At 39.7% G+C, this 7,145-nt stretch overlaps 1 long non-coding RNA gene across 1 annotated transcript; it reads left to right on the top strand.

The window, feature by feature from the left end:
* Window positions 1-3,282: 3,282 nt before the first annotated feature.
* LOC125526498 lies at window positions 3,283-4,626 on the top strand. Its single transcript, XR_007291716.1, has 2 exons — window positions 3,283-4,148; window positions 4,485-4,626. It is a non-coding gene; the product is annotated as an uncharacterized LOC125526498 (long non-coding RNA).
* The last annotated feature ends 2,519 nt before the right edge of the window (window positions 4,627-7,145 follow it).

Raw genomic sequence — 7,145 nt, 5'->3', positions numbered from 1 at the left:
TCTTCAAGTCCGGGATTGGTGCTAGTAGGTTGCTAGTATTGTTAATTACTCCTTGTAGTTGATTGTAGTTGGTTTAATTGGTGGAAGATCATATGTTCAGATCCTATATGCATATTATTACCCCTCTGATTATGAACATGAATATGTATTGTGAGTAATTATGTTTGTTCCTGAGGAGAAGGGAGAAGTCTTGTTATGAGTAGTCATGTGAATTTGGTATTCGTTTGATATTTTGATAAGATGTATGTTGTCTAGCCTCTAGTGGTGTTATGTGAACGTCGACTACATAACACTTCACCATTATTTGGGCCTAGAGGAAGGCATTGGTAAGTAATAAGTAGATGATGGGTTGCTAGAGTGACAGAAGCTTAAACCCTAGTTTATGCGTTGCTTCGTAAGGGGATGGTTTGGATCCATATGTTTCATGCTATGGTTAGGTTTACCTTAATACTTTTGTTGTAGTTGCGGATGCTTGCAATAGAGGTTAATCATAAGTGGGATGTTTGTTCAAGTAAGAACAGCACCCAAGCACCGGTCCACCCACATATCAAATTATCAAAGTACCAAACGCGAATCATATGAACGTGATGAAAACTAGTTTGACGATATTCCCATGTGTCCTCGGGAGCGCTTTTCCTTATATAAGAGTTTGTCCAGGATTGTCCTTTGCTACAAAAAGGATTGGGCCACCTTGCTGCACTTTATTTACTTTTGTTACTTGTTGCTCGTTACAAATTATCTTATCACAAAGCTATCTGTTACCACTTATTCCAGTACTTGCAGAGAATACCTTGTTGAAAACTGCTTATCATTTCCTTCTGCTCCTTGTTGGGTTCGACACTCTTACTTATCGAAAGGACTACGATGGATCCGCTATACTTGTGGGTCATCAGTGTCGGCCTGGAGTTTCTTCCCACCAATCCCATCTTTAGGTTTCCTACCTTGTTTGCTCCTGTGTGGGTGTTAAACTATTTGGCTCATGCCCGAGCATTAAACTCTTTCGGTTGGGCTAGTTTTTGAGTGTCGCCTGGTTTTCGTCTCATAGTGGGTGTTTCGACAGCGAGCACCTGCGGTGGGTTTCCCGACGATGTTAAACTCACTTTCCCCTTTTCCGTCCCCTGGAACTCTTTCTGGTTCATATGCTTGTATTTCCGTCATTCAGTTAATGGAAATGAGTTATGCCAGTTAAAAAAAACTACCATGCCTGAGATTGTGTGTACTAAAAAGACCGGACTAGCTAGATGAATACAAATATATGACTAGTTGAAATAAAGGAAGCTCCAGCATCTCTCGCCATTCAAGATTAGGCAGTTTGGCCTCGTCCTGTGTTGAAATGAAAAGCAATTCCACCACTACTCCTGATGTCTCATATTTCCATGTGTTTTTGTATATTTCATTCATATTCTTCTCTCGCTTTCTTGATATTCTTACTGACTACGAAACATGTGATGTCATAAGGTAGTGCTATCAATATATTAAAACAAAGTGAAACCATATTATTTGCTCTATTTTTCTGTAGGGGATATATTTATTCCATTGACGATGAAATGGTATATATAAGAAGATAACGTTCTTCATATAAGAAAGGGTTGGCGTGGTGTAAGTAAGTATGGAAAGCACTGTATTTACAAGTGGAGGTTGGGGATGTAGATTTTTTTATCTTTTTTTACAAGAACAGAGTTGCAAAACTGGGCCAGAACTTCTCTTGGTGTGGGTTCAATGGTGTCTTGTTATGGACTCCGATCCATTGAGACTGGCTAGGCTCTATTCAATGGTATAGTGGCACAAGTGGTGCTTATCTCTAGGAAAGAAGGTGATTCTACCACAAAATATATTATCTAAACCCAGAATTTCATCAAAAAGATAGTGATAAAATCTGAACCTGGGATTTAAAAAAGATAGTGATAAAAAGTGATTGAGATGGATCAAATTCAAACCGATCCCTGAAAAAAGTAAGATCATAGAAAGGCCACATGCCACTTTTTTTATTGGCGCTAGTGTGGTAATCCTGTAATCTAGCTACATGTGGCAAGCTCGCAACTACCGAAAGAACCAGCCAAACAGATACAAATAAATGGCAAGTCATAATAAAGAAAGCTCCAGCATCATCCACAAGCAACACTCTAATGGGTAGTTCCTCTAATACTCATGATGCCTCCTATTCCCCTGTGTTCTAACATCTTCCATATTTCTCTCTTTGATCTGTTGATGTGAATACCACCTATTTGATGAAATAAGCTAGTACTACTAACATGTTAAAAGGAGTGGAGGGTGGAGTTGTTCTGTAGAAAAGGAAGCAGTGGCAACTTGTTGAAAAAGAATGCATGAGATGATGGATCTGTTTGTATTGAAGATGAAGTGGTATATATAAGAAGACAAAACTATTCTTATAAGAAGTAAAGACTGGTGTGGCATAGAAAACGAAAGCATTGTATACACAGGTGGAGGCTGGTGGTGGAATACTTTTTTTTACTTTATAGTGCTCTTATACACGTGCAAACATATCAAATAAATTAGCCACATACCAGATATTGAAAAATGATGCAAGGTTCACAAACAAATAGCTACCCAATATCACCCTTGTTCAGGATTATCTATTTTCTGGTTGGCACTAAGGGGTATTAATTGTATCAGTCTACAGTGTTAGTGGCTTAATGTCACTCATTGCAATAAATAAAAATAATTACAATTAAAAATATGACAAAAATAAAAGTGCATGCATCGTTCATTACAAGAATTCATTTCGAAGTTACATTTTTGGGAAATTTTCAAATGACGCACATACCACACGAGTGATTCTAGCACTTTCTCTATCAACCGTGACAAAATGTGTGAACAAACTCTAATTGTCAGAGGGGAGAGGACATTCATTCTTTCGCTCACCTCTGCCGGCCCCTCGTCTCTGCCAACCTCTCGAGCATCGAGAGGCACTGAAACCATACATTAACACTATATTTGACAATTTCAAAGAATCCTTGATGTAAAATTTTGTTTTGTCACATATCTTTTGTTGTCCGCTCATGTTTTGGCTTGTTTGATCAAATTGACTCATTTATAAAAAAATGTGAGCACCCAGATAATGCGGAACACTAATCAAGCACAACCAGCCTAATATAAAGGTTTGATTGTGCCGTGGCAAAGGAACACAAAATTATAATGGCTTTCGATGAAGCCAATTTTTTCTCAATTAAAACAGTACTCAGTTATTTTTACAGGAAACGGTAAAATTGAGTTAGCTAGGAGCCACCACCTCAACTTGAGATTGCCAGCTCCCGGATCCACCGACGTACAATAATCCCTCGGATCTAGCCAGGTCGTCCGGGTACGAGCCATCCGGGGAGATCGAACGCCCATGGCAAGCCACCTGGCAACGGACGGTTAGGAGGCTCTATTCACCCTTAGAGAACCCAGGGAGGTGTTGATGCGAAGCATCCTACGGACATAACCATGTCAAAAGTTCGTTTGGCAAGTGACATGTGCCACATCTACTTCACTTACATGAAGGTGAATCATCTCCTTTATACGTGTTCACTTGTGCCGTTCTAGAATGGTATACTACTTGACCCCTCTCTCATGTGCATACATAGGTGTTTGCGAAACTACACATTCATCGAGGAGGAGTCCAAGCTCAAGAGAATATCCACACCATCCAAGAGGGAAGCCTGAAAGCGCAGAAGGAACCACCAAGAAGGCAACAGCTCCCAGGTGACCCCGTGCGCACGGGCCTCCCAGCTGGCTGCACGGTCCTAAAGACCCCGTGCGCATGGGCGTGTACCGTTCCCGGCCTCACAGACCCCGTGCGCACGGGCTACTGCGTCAGGTCGCGAGACCCCGTGCTCACGGGATCCACTTACCCCATGCACACGGGGCCCCCTATGTGTAGCTGCGGGCTTTGCCCATGTAATGTCCATTTCGTCCCTGCTTAACCCTTGATCCCCTAGGACTATATATACTCCTTCATCTCCTCCATTTAGACTTAGCTAAGAATAGATCTAGACATTAGAGCTTAGCTCGTGTACCTCCCCTTGTGGGATTCCTCTTGAGAGAGAGAAGATCCCTACTGGATATGAAGACCCCATCTAGGGAAGGATCTATCTAGATCATCAAGACCTCATCTCCTTCATAGGATTTGGGATGAACTTTACCATGTATGTTGTTTCCCTTTGATTGTTCTTGTACCTTGTGAATCTCATGTGTTTGTTGGTCTAGTGGATGTGTGATTGGACTTGTTCTTGAGTGTTCCACTTGTGATTTCCCCTCTTGTTCTTCGTGTTCTTCGCGTTCTCCGTGGACCCCCCCCCCTCCAATTCGTGAAAGATCTCCACTTAGGGTCTCGACCCTACAACATGTGTGTACTCCATTATCATTTTTAGGAGTAACTTCTTAATCAGTTGATTCATCTTGATACTTTGCGAGGAGGATACAACTTACATGAAAAAGTTTACAACCCATGTGTTTGAGAACTCGAATGGTGTTGTTTGCAGCTCTACGGATGGTGTTACTTCCACCGCCAGGGGCTTCTTGGTTTGATGACAACACTCACAAACTTAGTGTGATGCGTGAGATGAATTTCAACTAGGAATTACATTTTGTACTGTCAAACTTAGTGGATGATATTTCTGCTCTCACCGCTTACCTTTACTTGGTTATAGTACAAGTGCATAGAGTGTTCCGTAAGTGACATACTTAACTTGAGGTAACAAGAAGCCTATCTATTTACTCATATGGGGTTCGCGCTAAATACTTATATTTCCAACTAAAATGTGCAAAAGTTATCCCTTACACTTGAAGGTAATTAGTGTTCATTGGCGCGGAGAGAACGAAACATTCAGACTTCAGAGATGGCCAGGGCAACAACCTGACGGATGTGGTGGCCTAGGAAAAGGGGATGAGTAGCAAGATGGCGCGATATTGATGGCTGGTCCTGGTTACAGAAGGTTGTGTCATACCGAAGGCAGCGAGTAGGTCGATGAGCAATGCAGCACGATGGCAATGGTGGTGGGCTTGGCCACTTAATGTGGCAGTTGCGTAGTGTTGGTGCGGTGAGTAGGAGCTTGAGTCCTGTGACTGAACGTGTCATACATGCCTTAAGGCTCCTATTTTGCTGAAGAGAATTAAAAACTAGGACAATTGCCAAGTTGCGCCCACACCTACGCGCCACCCGCTCCACGACAAGGACTAACCGTGCAATAGACTCGGTTCGTTCGTATTTTATATGGTTATCAACCTCCATTCCATGCAATAATTAATCATAAAATATAAGATTATGAACAGAAAAATAATATCAAATAGAATATCACATGTGTGTCACCATAATGTTTTATTACTGGGCATCATTTTTCATTGTTTTACATGATGGCAAAGTCCAACTAGATATAGTCATAGATCACAGACAACACATTCACATGACACTTTGAAAAATCCTCGAACTTTACAAGAAGAATGATTGAAGAGATTTCCCCACTTCTTCACGCATTTTGAATGGCAAGTAGTACCTAGACAAATCAACGGATGTGAGTAAGCACTCTCGGTATGGCAATTCCCTGTGGAGAAGAACATACATCAGTAAGAGAAATCCAAACTAAGAAACTTGTGCAGTTTCTATTCTGCTTGGAGGGATAGGAGACACATATGTAGGGACATGGAGATTGATTTCTTACAAGCATGAGTTGAATGTCCTAGCAGAACAAGCACCATAAAGCAAATAAGAATAGTTTTCCCCTCCATAAGGTGAGGCTCAAACCTTTGGTTCTCATTTCTGTTTGGGCGTGCAAATGTACATGATGTTTTCTTATAGATTTGTAGCTAAAGAACATTTAGTCTTGGTTCACTCAAATATACCAAAAATCAGGCCATATCATTGTCCTTAATTTCAGATGGTATCCATTTAATGTTTTCATATCTATCTATATCTATGACCACATAGTTGGGTGGGCAGTATATTTAAATTGTATCTACCTGTATCTACGACGATGGTGTCCATTTAGTTAATTATATCTATAATGATGCTATTATACTCCGTAATTACTGTCCTTTATTTATAAAAATATGGTTCTATCTTTAAGACGGTATCCATTTAATGCTATTATAACTACTCTAGGAGGATGGTATCCATTCAATGTTATTATGTCTATTTATATTCAGGATGGCAAAGAAGAATAGTTTAGTCTTCCATAAGATGGCGCGACATTGACGGCTGGTCTTGGTTACAGAAGGTTGCGTCATACCGATGGCAATGAGTAGGTTGACAAGCAATACAACACGACAGCAATGGTGTCGCGTTTTATATGGTTATGAACCCCCATTTCATCTAAACGTTAATTATCAAATATAAGATTATGAAAAGAAAAATAAAATAAAATAGAATATAACATGCATGTCACCATAATGTTTTATTACTGGACATCATTTTTAATCTAATATGTGTTTAGTTCATCCAATGATATAACAACTCATCATTATCATAATGATATAACAACTCATCATCCGTAGTCATATAATCTAATCTAGTTGGCCAAACCAAATCAGTAGATCGAAGAGAAATAGAAAGCTATCTTAATCATGCATAAAAGAGTTCAGAGAAGACTCAAATAATATTTATAGATAATCTGATCATAAATTCACAATTCATCGGATCTCAACAAACGCACCGCAAAAGAAATTACATCGAATAGATTTCCAAGAACATCGGGCAGAACATTGTATTAAAGATCAAAGAGAGAGAAGAAACCATCTAGCTACTAGCTATGGACCCATAGGTTTGTGGTCAATTACTCATACGTCATCGGAGGGGCAGCAAGGTTGATGTATGTTATGAAAATTTATTTCATCGTCCATCTAATAATATTGATTTCATAGTGTGAATGTTGATATCTTTTCCTACAAAGCTGGTCGAATTTTACAAACTTTGACTTTGACCAAATTTTATATGCAAACTAAAAAGAAACGGAGGAGTATAAGAAAATTATTGTGCACCCTAGAGGTTGGTGGTGTAGTACTCTTTACTTTTTTTGGGTTATTCTCCAAGTATTTTCATGAGGTACAACTTATGAACTGAATTAGCCATTTACGAGCTGATTGTAAAGAATGAGACAAAGTTTGACACAAAATAGCTACCCCAAACCATCAATGATGATAATTATTTG

Source organism: Triticum urartu, unplaced genomic scaffold (genome assembly GCF_003073215.2).
Source record: "Triticum urartu cultivar G1812 unplaced genomic scaffold, Tu2.1 TuUngrouped_contig_10305, whole genome shotgun sequence".
In the NCBI taxonomy this organism is placed as follows: Eukaryota; Viridiplantae; Streptophyta; class Magnoliopsida; order Poales; family Poaceae; genus Triticum; species Triticum urartu.
The sequence above is the reverse complement of the archived record's forward strand: the minus strand, read 5'-3'. Positions and strand labels throughout refer to the sequence as shown.